Source organism: Lathyrus oleraceus, chromosome 5 (assembly GCF_024323335.1).
Source record: "Lathyrus oleraceus cultivar Zhongwan6 chromosome 5, CAAS_Psat_ZW6_1.0, whole genome shotgun sequence".
Lineage (NCBI taxonomy): Eukaryota > Viridiplantae > Streptophyta > Magnoliopsida > Fabales > Fabaceae > Lathyrus > Lathyrus oleraceus.
In genome coordinates this window covers 495,028,533-495,043,626 of record NC_066583.1, presented here as the reverse complement: position 1 = coordinate 495,043,626, position 15,094 = coordinate 495,028,533, and positions in this window count along the sequence as shown.

Sequence of the window (15,094 nt, the reverse complement as noted above, 5' to 3'; positions counted from 1 at the left end):
GAATGCCACTTCGGTTTGGATACAGGAAAACTGGCCTGAATGCCACTTCGGTCTGGATACCGGAAAACTGGCCTGAATGCCACTTCGGTCTGGATACCGGAAAACTGGCCTGAATGCCACTTCGGTCTGGATACCGGAAAACTGGCCTGAATGCCACTTCGGTCTGGATACCGGAAAACTGGCCTGAATGTCACTTCGGTCTGGATACCGGAAAACTGGCCTGAATGCCACTTCGGTCTGGATACCGGAAAACTTCATGTCTGTCAGCATTGGCAGAAATAAGGAATGATAATAGAGGCGGCGCATGGGCCAATGACACTTGTTGGCGATAACAAAGGTAAGTCATGAACCATCTTCAGTCTGAGTACTGGAAACAACTTCTAGCTTATCACTTTAGGATACCGAGAATGTTTTATGCTTACATGCGTATGTTTGAATTTTTCAATGGCGTAATGCTCCATGAAAATGGAAATGCTACGCAATTTGGAAGGATGCAATGCAATATGATTCTACATGCAGGGATGCGAAATGCTGGGTAGAATGCCAAGCCGCGGCAAGGGGATCTGCTGGGGAAATGATTATCATCCTCTGGGCTCTGGCCAGGCTGTTGGAGATACACACCACAATGAACTCTGTGGGGAGATGACTAGCCATGCGGTGTTCTGGCCATACTGAGACTCTGATCGGGGAAAGAACGGCATTGGAAGCCTGCTGCTGAGGAAAGCTACAATGGTTCTGGCAACCACGATTTGCGAGAGATGACTCAGCAGGGGGAGCAAACACTGATACGGTACCGAGGTTCTGCTTCAAGAAAAGAAACCATGGACCTGGCATTGGGATTATCGATCTGGCCTCGAACTCTCAGGAACAACCACTTCTGCTGGGAAGATACAGTCTGGCACTGTCAACTCCGATGGGGGTATACAATCTGGCACTGTCAACTCTACTGGGGAGTGTATATTCTGAAACAACCGCTTGGGGAAGTACGGTGGTGAGGACCTGCTGGGGATTGAAGAATCCAACGCTCTGATCAGCTCTGCAGGGAATTTTAAGGAAATGCCACGAGGGTATCTGTTCTGAATAGAAGATCCAAATCACTTAAAATTTACAGCAATTTTAAATGTTTATTAAGCATGTACCTGTAAAGCCCTTATGTGTCATGATGCAATGTTTATCAAAAATTCGGACGTCATTTTTTGCAAACAAAACAGTAAAATGAAAATGAAAACAGAGATATACTGAATAACATGATTTTATTGATTGAATGGCCTCTGAATAGGCATTTACATTAAGAAGCAATCCCTGGAAAGAGGTAATCGCACAATAGATAAAAACAGAAATTAATTTAATGGCAATGTGAAATGGATTTCTATTGGGTTCCAATTCTGCTATGACTTGCCCGTCTTCAAGATCCTCTAGATGATCAGATTTCTGAAAGAGTGATTGGACTGTTTCCTATCCTTAAAAAATTTCTAGTCATTGGCACGAGATGAGATTCAGAACGCAGTCATTCGCTTAATCCCTAACTTTTGCCTGGATCGCCCTTTTCGGGTTTTCGATCCACCGGGATACCCATTTTTGCCTAAGTTGCCTTTTCAGGTTTTCAACTTACCGGGTGTACAATCTTTTTTTTTTTTTTTTTTTTTTTTATTTTTTATTTTTGTCCCTAATTTTTGCCCGAACCTTTTCATTTTCTTGGTTCGTCGGGATGCCCATTTTTTGCCTGGACTATTCTTTTTACTGTCCAGCGGGTCTATTTTATGCGAAGTATTTTTTTAACTGCGTCTGAGTTCACAGGGGAAGTGAAGTTTTCACCATCCATAGTTGCAAGCATTAAAGCCCCACCATCAAAAACCTTGGTGACAATATACGGTCCATCATAGTTAGGGGTCCACTTGCCCCTGTGATCTGTCTGAGGTGGAAGGATCCTTTTCAACACTAAATCTCCGACTTGGAAACAACGAGGACACACCTTCTGATCAAAAGCTCTCTTCATCCGACTCTGATACAACTGCCCATGACAAATGGCTGCCATTCGCTTCTCTTCGATAAGACTCAACTCATTGAACCTTGTCCGAATCCATTCAGCTTCATCTAACTTGACATCCAACAGGACTCTTAGAGAAGGAATCTCCACTTCAACAGGTAGGACTGCTTCCATACCATACACCAGGGAGTAAGGGGTTGCCCCGGTCGATGTACGTACTGAAGTACGGTACCCATGCAAGGCGAAAGGTAGCATCTCATGCCAATCTCTGTACGTGACGACCATCTTCTGCACAATCTTCTTTATGTTCTTATTTGCCGCCTCAACAGCGCCGTTCATCTTAGGACGGTAAGGGGAAGAATTGTGATGCTGAATATTGAAGTTCTGACACAACTCCTTCATCATTTTGTTGTTGAGATTAGAACCATTATCAGTAATGATTCTTTCGGGAATCCCATAACGACAAATGATTTCTTTCTTGATGAAACGGGCAACCACATGTCTGGTGACATTCGCGAACGACGCTGCTTCGACCCACTTGGTGAAATAGTCGATGGCAACAAGGATGAAGCGATGCCCATTCGAAGCAGTCGGCTCAATCTTTCCAATCATGTCAATGCCCCACATAGCAAACGGCCACGGCGAAGACATCACATTCAGAGGATTCGGCGGTACATGCACCTTATCAGCATAAATCTGGCATTTATGACACTTCCGAGCATACTTGAAACAATCTGATTCCATGGTCATCCAATAATAACCCGCTCTCAACAATTTCTTAGCCATTGCATGTCCACCAGCATGAGTACCGAAGGAACCTTCATGAACTTCCTGCATTAACATGTCCGCCTCGTGTCTGTCCATGCATCTGAGCAAAACCATGTCGAAGTTCCTCTTATACAACACATCATCTTTGTTCAAGAAGAAACTGCCTGCCAATCTTCTCAAAGTCTTTCTGTCATTGTTGGATGCCCCTGCAGGGTACTCTTGATTCTTCAGAAAGCACTTGATATCGTGATACCAGGGCTTGTCATCGACTACCAGTTCAGCAGCAAACACATGCGCGGCCCTGTCAAGGCGCATCACATCGATCCTGGGAGCATGGTTCCAACGAATTACCTTGATCATGGAGGATAGAGTAGCAAGCGCGTCTGCCATCTGGTTCTCATCACGAGGTATATGATACAATTTTACTGTTGTGAAGAAAGTCAACAGTCTTCTCGTGTAATCTCTGTAGGGGACCTGAGTGGGTTGGAGAGTATTCCAATCACCATTCACTTGATTAATCACCAGAGCTGAATCTCCGAAGATGTCCAAAGTCTTGATTCTCAAATCAATAGCTTGCTCAATACCCAAGATACAGGCCTCGTACTCAGCTTCATTATTTGTGCACTCAAAAGTCAAACGAGCGGTGAAAGGTATGTGGGCACCTTTCGGAGTTGTAATGACAGCGCCAATTCCACTTCCTCTAGCATTGACAGCCCCATCAAACAACAAAGTCCACTTTTCGTTTGGATCAGGTCCCTCCTCAACAACTGGCTCTTCACAGTCTTTTATCTTGAGGAACATGATGTCTTCATCAGGGAATTCAAACTTCATCGGTTCATAATCGTCAATCGGTTGCTCGGCAAGGTAGTCTGACAGAATACTCCCTTTGATGGCCTTCTGTGATGTATACTGAATATCATACTTTGTTAAAATCATTTGCCAACGAGCGACCCTTCCGGTGAGAGCTGGCTTCTCGAATATGTATTTCACTGGATCCATCTTAGAAATCAACAAGGTAGTATGGTTCAACATATACTGCCTCAGTCGGCGAGCAGCCCAGGCCAAAGCACAACAAGTTTTCTCGAGCTGTGAATATTTGATTTCACAGTCGGTAAACTTTTTGCTAAGGTAGTATATGGCATGCTCTTTTCGACCAGACTCGTCATGCTGTCCCAATACACACCCCATCGAGTTCCCAGTCACTGACAGGTACATTATCAGAGGTCTCCCAGGAACTGGAGGTATAAGGATTGGAGGTTTCTGCAAATACTCTTTTATCTTCTCAAAAGCCCTTTGACAATCTTCATTCCACCTGATAGCCTGATCTTTCCTCAGCAATTTGAAAATTGGCTCACACGTGGTCGTGAGGTGAGAGATGAACCTTGCAATGTAGTTCAACCTCCCTAAGAAACTACGGATTTGCTTCTCTGTTCTTGGCTCAGGCATTTCCTGTATTGCTTTTACTTTGTCAGGATCCACCTCAATCCCTTTTCCGCTAACAATAAAACCCAACAATCTTCCCGATCTCACCCCGAAAGTGCACTTGTTCGGGTTAAGTCTCAGTTTGAATTTCCTCAAACGCTCAAACAGCTTCTGCAAATTCACCAAATGTTCTTCTTCTGTCTGAGATTTGGCAATCATATCATCCACATAAACCTCGATTTCATGATGAATCATATCATGGAACAGAGTTACCATAGCTCGTTGATATGTTGCTCCGGCATTTTTCAGACCAAACGGCATCACCTTGTAGCAGAAGGTGCCCCATGGGGTTATGAAAGTTGTCTTTTCCATGTCTTTTGGTGCCATCTTGATTTGGTTATAGCCAGAAAAGCCATCCATGAAAGAGAACACCGAGAACTGAGCTGTATTATCCACCAAAACGTCGATGTGAGGTAATGGGAAATCATCTTTAGGGCTAGCTCTGTTCAGATCCCGGTAGTCGATACACATCCGTACCTTTCCATCCTTCTTAGGTACCGGGACGATGTTTGCAACCCATGGCGGATAATTGGCGACTGCTAGAAACCCTGCATCCAACTGCTTTTGTACTTCTTCCTTTATCTTGACAGCCATCTCTGGTCTTGTTCTTCTGAGCTTCTGCTTGACCGGAGGACAACCTTCTTTGAGAGGCAAGCGGTGTACCACGATGTCTGTGTCCAGCCCGGGCATGTCCTGGTAAGACCAGGCGAAGATGTCAACGTATTCTTGCAGCAATTCAATCAGCCCTTTCTTCACATTGTCTTCTAAAGCAGCCCCTATCTTGATTTCTCTCTTGGCGTCCTCGGTGCCGAGATTAATCACTTCAACAGACTCTCGATGCGGTTGAATAACCCTTTCCTCTTGTTTTAATAACTTGGTAAGCTCTTCAGGGAGTTCACAGTCTTCATCACCCTCTTCTTCAGCTTGAAAGATTGGATTTTCAAAGTCGAAACGAGCCATAGCAGAACCGTTATCAATAGGATCCGGTGATGTGTATCTGCATGAGTGATGGTATGTGCTTATGAGTGTGAACAAGAAGTGAAAACAAAACATTGCCATTTTTTTATTTTGGAAAAACTGCAAAAATAGAAAGACAGGGAACAAAATATTTGAATGCAAAAAAGACGTCCTTTATTTATGATAAAAATGCAAGTGTCATATAGACGGGCCCTACAATGAGTCATTACGCCCTGGGCGGAACGTAAGACTTGGATATGCATGAATAAACAAAGAAAATTACTCTTCAAGAAGAGTGACTTGGATAATCTCTTCAGAAGACCAATTGTTGATGACTTCACCCGGGATCCTCGGACGCACCCAGTTGTTGATGTCGCAATCACTATCCCCATCTTCATTGTTGACCGCAGAGACTTGACCATACTGAATGATGCCAGCACTGGAGAAAGTAATCGGCCCCTGATGAGTCTGAAGTGCTGAAGTTGTAGAAGTCAGAGTTGGCTGGTACCCAATCCCGAACTTATCTTCTTTCACTGGTAATTCTAACAGACGCCCCCAACCGGGAGCAACACCTGAATCCACCACGGCCCGTGCCTGCTTAAAGGATGAGATAGAGGCACCCGCTTTAACCTCTTTCACAGACTCTTGGACAGACAAATCTTCAACCTGGAGGATACCTTTGTCGAGCAAGGCCTGGATACCCTGCTGTAGCTTCAAACAACCTCCACTCTGAGTGGCACAATCCAAACAACCCTTCCCACAACCGGGTAAAACATCGACCTTCAGCAAGCATCCTTTGATATCCAACAATGGAGTCTTCAACTTCAACACATCCTTAATGGACTTGGCTTTTCCCTCTATCATGTTAACGTTCGCACCACCATGCTGGGGCATGGGATTGTTAACGACATTCGGAGCCGGTGCAAGGTCGATGGCCTTTGAATCTATGAGGTCTTGAACTACGTGCTTAAAAGCTTTGCAGTTCTCAATATTGTGGCCAGGTGCCCCAGAGTGGAAGCTACACCTAGCGTTGGCGTCGTAACCCACCGGAAGTCTACCAATAGGAGGAGCCAGAGTGCGCAGTTGCACAAGTTGTAGTTGTTGAAGACTAGAAAGCAACTGAGCGTACGACATTGGAAGGGTGTCGAAATGCCGATCCATCATCCTTTGCCTCTGTTGATAAGCGGGTCTGTTACCCGGTTGCTGCTGCTGTTGATACTGAGCTGGTTGACGTTGTGATTGTTGTTGTTGTAGTGGCGCTGCAGCTGGAATGGTCACAGCCGCAACATACGGTTGCTGATGACAATTTTGAAAGTTATTCCTCCAGTTATCCCTGTTCTGATAAGAAGATATGGCACTTGCATCCCCTTCTCTCCTCTCCTGTCCCTGAATGAACGGCTTCTTCACCCCTGATGAGGATCCACCTCCACTCTAGCTCTTATAGGTCTTTAGGTAATTCTCCACCCTCTCTCCGGTAGAGACCACATCAGCAAAGTTGGAAGCATTGCACCCCACCAGACGCTCCAGATAAGGTCCAGGCAGCGTATTCATGAACATGTTGGCCATTTCCTTCTCCAACATAGGGGGTTGAACGCGGGAAGCTGTCTCCCTCCAGCGTTGAGCGTATTCCCTGAAGCACTCATTGCTTTTAAGAGACAGATTCTGTAGTTGAGTTCTGTCTGGAGCCATGTCTGCATTATACTGATACTGCTTCACGAAAGCCTCCGCCAAATCCCTCCAACAACGAATGTGGGCTCTATCCAGCCTCATATACCATTCCAAGGATGCCCCAGCTAGGCTGTCCTGGAAGAAATACATAAGTAGCTTCTCGTCATCAGAGTATGCAACCATTTTACGGAAATAGGCTTGCACGTGAGTTTTGGGACAAGAGTTGCCCTTGTATTTGTCAAAAACCGGTACCTTGAATTTCGGTGGCACTCTCACACCTGGGACTAGCCCCAAGTCAGCAACGTCTACTCCCAAAGGATTCTGTCCTTCTACTGCCTTCAACCTCTCTTCCAATCTCCTAAACATGGGGTACATGCCATGGCCCATGCCAAGGTCTTCCTGAAATGGGGGGAACTGATCGTCCTGATCATCATGCATGGGCTGTCGACCGGAGTTGGCGAGCGGGATCGGGATAGGTCCCGGTCCACTGGGTCCGTTAACCTCTCCAGCTGGAGGATCAGTCACTGTCTCTGGTTGAGCAGGGGGGTTCCCCTATATCATCTGTCTGAGCTCTTGTTGTCCCTGAGCCACCCCTTGAACCACATCCATGAATTGGGTCATGCGGGTCCTCATCTCGGCGAGCTCTGCTTGTACGCCTTCCATTGCTCTCTGTTGATTTCTGCGAGTACCGTACCGGTGAATGCCTGAGTCAGCTATTCTGCTAGTGGGACACCAAACAATATGAGAACACTGCAGCGGTACCTATTATGCAAGATATGACAATAAATATGTAAATGCAATGACATGTTTATCAATTCCAAAGGTATTCTACCCCCTTGATTCCAGTCTTACATCAAACAGAATAGTGCAAGAAGATTGAGCAACAAAGGGAAACCAATCATACAAAATGAGTTCAAGGAAAGGGGCCTTAGCCAAAATACATCAAAAGAGGATCTCCACAACAAGCCTGTGGATGATCACTCTACAGCAACAAAACAAAGAGTAATGGGAGGAACATAAACCAGGGATCAGCCTCCTGTATTCAACCCATAAGGACTGCTCCTCACTTCATCCAGTAATGCCACTGTGTCGGGATGATCTGGAGATTCTGTCAAACGCCGGATGAGCAGATTCCTCTTGTGAATGATCCCATCCAGTTCGTCGATGTGTTCTCTATAGTAATTCCCATCATCTTCTCCGAATACCTCTTCAAGTCTGGATTTCTTCAAACTTGCCAGCGTCTTGAGTTCTTCGATATATCCTTGAGCCTCATTGAGTCGATCTGTGATATAACCATTAGTTGATCGGGTGCACAGCAGCTCATGGTTCTTCTCCTTCAGCAAAGTCTTCAATTTCTCTATCTGACCAGTCAGTTCGGCCACCGTCTCTTCCTCTTTTGCCTTCCGGGAAGTTGAAAATGCATCCCATTGCGCCTGCCACCCGGCTAATTTACCATGAGCATCCCTTAACTGTTGCTTGACTCGCCTCAACTCAGAACTGGATGATTTCAAGGCTTCGTCTGTCTTCTTGAAGAAATCCACCTCCACAGCAAATTTCCTCTCGGCTTCCTTTTGCAATCTGACGGCTTCCTCCTTCTGATATTCTGCCTCACGGAATTGATGCATATAGTCTTGCAACTTCTCCCTTAATTCCGAGTTCTCGATTTGAAGTCCTTCCATGGCGTTCTTCAACTTGTCATACTCCTCTCGGCTCACCGTTGCTGACTGCTCAAGCGTAGGTAGATACAAAGGTTCTTCAATAGGAAACGGTAGACCAAACCCTTCGATTCTTCCCTGAAGCCACTCCCCATACTGAGGGTAAGTTCTACAATCCCCTTTTCCAAGCACAGATCTTCCTTTCTTGATCACCTTGAGCCAGGCCTCAGCTGCCTTACGGGATACAGTCAAATCAGGCGAAGAATGGAAAAACAGAGATTCTTCCACATCCTTTTCCAAAGGTGGAGTTCTTAAGGCATATCCAAACTGTCTAACTGCAAGAGAAGGATTATAGTTGATTCCTCCTCTTCTTCCTACCAACGGAACATTCGGGAAGTTCCCACAACTGTGAATAATATCTGCTCAAAGCAAACTCCGGTCAGACCACCAAGAAATATCTTCAGCTCTTAACCCCATCAATCTCTTCGACCAACTCAACGAGTCCTTGGCATCAACGAATGCTCCTGCTTTGGGTAGGTGAGAACTGAACCACTTATAAAACAAAGGCGCACAACAATTCAACAATCCTCCTTTCCTATTCTTATTCCTGTGGTGCACTGAATGAAAGAAATCTCCTAGCAAGGTCGGCACTGGGTTTCCCAACACGAAGAGGCGTATTGCATCCACGTCCACCAATTTGGCCACATTAGGGAACAAAACAATCCCATACACACAAAGAGCCAACACAGTATTGAAACCCCTCTGGTCACCATCTTCCAGTTTCTTCCTTGCTTCTCCCAGTAAGAAACTCAGATGAAAACCATTAACTCCTCCTTTCCGACACATATTAGCCTTCAAGATTGATTCCCCCAAATATGTGGTTGAAGCAACCATGCTGAGATCGGGCAGACACTCAGAACTGTAGAATAGCAATTGTGACTTGATAGGGACTCTGAGAAAACTGGCAATCTCCTCCAAAGTAGGGACCAAAACATAATCCGGGAATGTGAAACATCTCAGTGGAGGGTCATAGAATTGTAGCAGTGTGAAGAGAGCATCATGTTGATCTTTGGAAAGATACGTGACGAAACTTAGAATCAAACCGTAATCCTCTCAGAATCCTTCTAGAGAACCAGGATCCATTAACTTCATTAACTGTTGAATGGGCTCCAGACAGACCACCGGAAACTTGTAGGCGACGAGTCTTTTTCTGCCAATATCCATCTTAAGAGAACCAGAAAAAAACCCCGACCGGAATCAAGAAGAAGATGTAAACCCCCTAGAAATGGATAAACATGTGTTAAATGATATGAATGCAGAATGATGTGATGATGTGAATGTAATGCAGTGGCATGTCAATCAGGATTGCTGTATCTGCTTGAACATCTGTCAGGTTGCCCTGTCTGAAGAGAAACCCACTGAGGGATATAATATAAGATCAAAGCTACGCTCCAGAAAACCGGGTTGGTTGGAGGTTAAGGTTTCCTGAATTTAGCCCGCCCCTCACTGGTAGGTTCTAAGAACAGAAGTTCGTTAGCTTCAGCCATTCAGTCAAGAATAATACGTTTACCCCTGAAGGTTTGGCATTATTACGGGATAAAAGACCTCCACTGACTCCCCTCAACAGGACGTCCTAAAGCAAGTTCCCAGTCTCGGGGTCCTCGGATTGATCAGCGAGAATGCGCCCACCAGAGCTAACATAATCGCGTCTCGGAGGAGAGGCCTCGACTGAGTTCTCGGGAAATGGTCACCAGAGTCGACAATTTCTAGAGGAACATCATGTCGTTACGGAACATCCGTAGGACATAATATATCCAAGAGAAACCTCGTCTGGGTGTGGTTCTTCACGAACGACTTAACGTAGCAACATGCCACGCAAGCCTCATGAACGTCCACTCTAAAATCTGTGTGTACACTCAAGCCTGGGTAATGGGCTTATCTCTCATAGAACACCCCATCCCAACAAACAAACAAACAACAGCAGATACAGCAAACATATGTACATGAATGCAATTAGGCAAATAAGTAACTGTACAAAAGAATGAACACTCAATAAACAAGAAAACACACAAGCTAGGAGGGACTCGCTTAGGGAAGATGGACCAGCAAGAGGTCAACTTCTTAATCTCCCCAGCAGAGTCGCCAGCTGTCGCGACCTGAAAAATACAGTGTGCGAAAAAACAACCGGCGAAAGAAAAAGACAGAAGAGTCGCCATCGTGCGTTATTTATCCCAAGGGAGGGAAAGGAAACGCTCGAAGTAAACCTGAAAAAGAGGGAAGGAAAAGACAAGGTCTCGCAACCAAATCTTGGGTTCGGGAGTCGGTTATGCGAAGGGAAGGTATTAGCACCCCTACGCATCCGTAGTACTCTACGGGATCCACTTGTGTAGTTCTTGTCTAAAGGGTGTGGGTTTATCTGATATACTATTTATTAAAAAAGGGGGTTAAAGGAAAATGACTCGCACGGATGTCGCGTCCATTGCATATGTATCTCATCTGAATATGAGAATCAGAGTCTTCGTAGCTCGGCTGACCTATGGGTTGGGGATGTGTGCTCGCTAAGACATCGCGTCTTATGCCTACGTATCTCATCTGGAATGAGAATCAGAGCACGCCGTAGTTCGGCTAACTACGGGGTTATGGATTGGGTTTTGGGACGAACGACGTCACTACGCAATCTACCGGATGCTCGACCTTTGGAGACTTACTCGCCTGTAGTAGAAGGAGTAAACGTGTTGCTCTGGGTTTTAAGGTTTGTTTGCGTTGTAGGAACGCGCATGCAAAAAGGAAGTCCTAGGCGAAGGAACAGTGCTACCTTAATCGGCATGCAAACGGGAGACCATCCCATGGGGAAACAATCACACCACACAGAACATGTATCTTAAAGCAAAATGCCACCAAGGGGCTTAAACATTGCCTCCTATCGAGGTCTTCCAGCTAAGAAAGCGGTAAAAGTAAGGGTAAGAAGTAAAAATACCACACGGATAAAGATCCGGAGTTACAGCAGTTAAAGGATAAGCAACCTTGAGATTCTCCCCAGCTAACACCATCAAAGAAAACCAATCAGTACGAGTAATTGGAATAAACCTCCGGATGGTATCCCTGCAAAAGTATGTGAGCCCTCACAAAAACTCGACAAAAGGGGTTAGGCGAACAGGATGAAATCAAAAGATAATAATGCCATGGCGGCACCAGACAGGTTAGAACAAAACAAAACAAAAAGGGCGAATGCTGTCACGTTCGCGACTGCATCGCCTAGCGAAAGCTTAGCGAAGCTTCGCTGCGTGCTCGCCTAGCGAAGCGGCTAGCGAGCACCTGCGGGTTTTGGATTTCTCATTGGTATCTGCACGATGTTAGGGATTCCAGATCCTATGGCATTCATCTCAGAAACGAAATTGTTAAACATGCGAGGCATAATTCACATATTCATACACACATATAACCCGTGGGCAAAGCCTAATGTTACCTCATATAGTATTCAGATCCAAGGCATAAAGTAATAGGAACAAAGGCATACCTGATGAGAGACCTGTTAAAATTGGAAGACAAGGCCGGATTGGCGAAGCAACGTTTAGGGTTTACGTGAGGCGGAATGAACTTCTCAGGGCTGCCCGAAGGTTGCTGCAGAGTAGTTCCTAGGTTTGAAACTCCACGTGAACTCCAAGTCTATTTCTCAGGGAATTTCCAAGTGTCTGAAACCCTACTGAAACTCTTATATTTATAGCTGATTTTCGTGGACTTGTGGGCTTGGAATGAGGGAGACCCAAGTCCAAAATAATTTATTTTAATTATTTAATTAATTAATTAAAATTTTTTTATTATTTTTATTATTTTTTTTTTTTTTAGGAAAAATGAAGGGTAAATTTTGGGGTATTACAATAACCAACAGCGATCAAACTAAATCACCACTCTCTCCGGTGTCTTGAATACTAGCACTATTACATTAACATCATCATCTATGTGACGGGATTGAACAATCTGTATCAAGCCTTCATCCATCAACCGCTAGATGTCCCTCTTCACAATCATACAGCCTCTAAAATTGACACTACAGATAGCACACCCATCATGGTCATGCTCACAATCGCTCACCAAGCAAATATCCTTGTGCATCGTCACCAAGGACCTTCTAATGAAACGTATATCGAATGCTTTGAACTCCCCTGGACAACCGTCCATCATATTAACAGATGAATTTCCATGGGCAAACAGTGGGTTAGCTTTCACATTGGGTGCACGATCCTCAAAGGACACCATTCCACTTTTTACCAGCTTCTGAACTTCATATTTGAGGGGGTAATAATTCTCAATGTCGTGTCCGGGGGCTCCTTGATGAAAAGCACAATGGAGTTCCGGTTTGTACCACCATGGAAGTGGTTCGGAAATTTACAGAGGATTTCTTGGTTTGAGAAGGTTCTTGAGAACAAATGATGGATATAGTTCTGCATATGTCATAGGAATAGGGTCGAAAGAGACCTTCTTCCTCTCAAAATTATGTTGCTGATGATTATTGGTATTGTTGTTGTTGTTGTAGGTGTTTGTACGTTGTTGTGGTTGTTGTTGTGGTTGTTGTTGTTGTTGACACTATTGTTGTTGAACTGGTGCTGATTGGTTTGCTGAAAACACGGGAATTACTGAAGATACTTGATGATGATGTTGACGGGGTGGTTGACTCCTTCTGATCTGAGGCCTCCTTTGTCTCCCACTTGAAATTGCATTAGTTTCACTGTCATTCTTCTTGCTGAAACTATTGTCATATCTCTTGCTGGATGACACCTCCTCTTTAGACAACCGTCCTTCTTGAACACCTTCTTCTAGCCTCATCCCCATGTTTACCATTTCGGTAAAATCACTGGGGGAACTGGAAATCATCTGCTCATAGTAAAATAAGCTCAGGGTCTTCAGAAAATTTTTGGTCATCTCCTTTTCTTCTAAAGGAGGGGTGATCTGAGCAGCAAGTTCTCTCCACCTCTGAGCATACTCCTTAAACGTCTCTTTGTCCTTCTGAGATAGTGATCTCAACTGATCTCGGTCGGGAGCCATATCAACGTTGTACTTGTACTGCTTTACAAATGCATCACCCAAATCGTTGAAAGTGTGGATGCTAGCACTATCCAACCCCATATACCATCTTAATGCAGCACCGATCAGACTATCTTGAAAGTAATGGATCAACAGCTGATCATTATCGGTTTGCGTAGACATCTTATGGGCGTACATCACCAAATAACTGAGTGGACATGTGTTCCCTCTGTATTTTTCAAAGTCAGGCACTTTGAACTTCACTAGAATCTTCACATTCGGCACTAAACACAGTTCAACAACACTCTTCCCAAATAGGTCATTTCCTCTCAAAGTTTTTAACTCCTTGCGCAACTCAAGAAATTGATCTTTCATTTCATCCATCTTCTCATACACATTCGGGCCTTCGGACGGCTCGGAATGATAAATGGTGTCTTCCACGCGAGGCAAGGTATGCACGACAGGCGGTGGCACAGACATGACCAGGCTAGATGCCGACATAGAAGCAAATGTATGTGCAAAGCCTTCAGGCACTAAATTTGGCGGCATCCCCCATGGGAATCCGGCAGGCATGTTGGGTGTGAAATGAGCAGCAGTTGTAGGAACAGTAGAGGTAGCCACCTCTGAAATAACAGTCCTCTGAGGAGGAGGAGTTGCAGGCGTTGGAGAAGACTGGCTCTGTGCAGCTAAAACTGACTCCATCATGGCAGTCAGGCGGGCGATCTCCTCTTTCAAGTCTCTATTCTCTTGCTCAAGATGTTCCATAATTCTGGAGTGATTGGCGCGAGTATTATACTGATGAGTCAGCTTGGCTGAAGCACAGAAGAAACACCAATGAGAGATTTGGCGAAAGAGAAACCTGCTTATGCAAATGATGCAAGAAATGCAATGCTTGATTATTTTTAGTTTTAAGGAACTTACTATATTATTTGCAAATATATATACTTAACAACAATTGCAATAATTTGATATTACCATAAAAATCTCTTTTATTTATAATAATTGGAAGGATTACACTGAGTACAATTTCAGAAACCAAATGAAAAATAGAAGAGAAAATGAGATTAGTCATCCTAAGGATCCCTAACAACAATGTCAGAAGATCTGGCTGTAGGCGTGTACTTCCTTCGAATGCGTCGAATCTCGGTCTCAAAAGAAGCCTTCATCTGAGTCTTCTCGAGCACAAGCTGACCAACAATCTTCTTCCAAGCAACAGACGATTGAGGCATGCTAGAGGAAGATGAAACCTCCGACTCTCTCTGTCTCTTTGTCACTCGATCTTCAAGTAGCTCAATAAGTTCATCTTTTCCCTTAGACTCGAGCTGTAACTCCTCATGCTTTTTACTCAAAGCATGGAAACACTCTTCCCACATATCCTTCTCTTGCTTCATCTTGGCGAGTGTGTCTTCTAACTCCTCTACATTTTGGTTAGGGAGAGTTAATGGCTCAGCCACAACCATAGACATAGGTCTCTCACAAGGATAAGGCATCTTCAGTTCCAAAGCTCTCTTCTTCACCCAAAGAGTGTAAGCTTCCAAAGCTACACAATTACGCG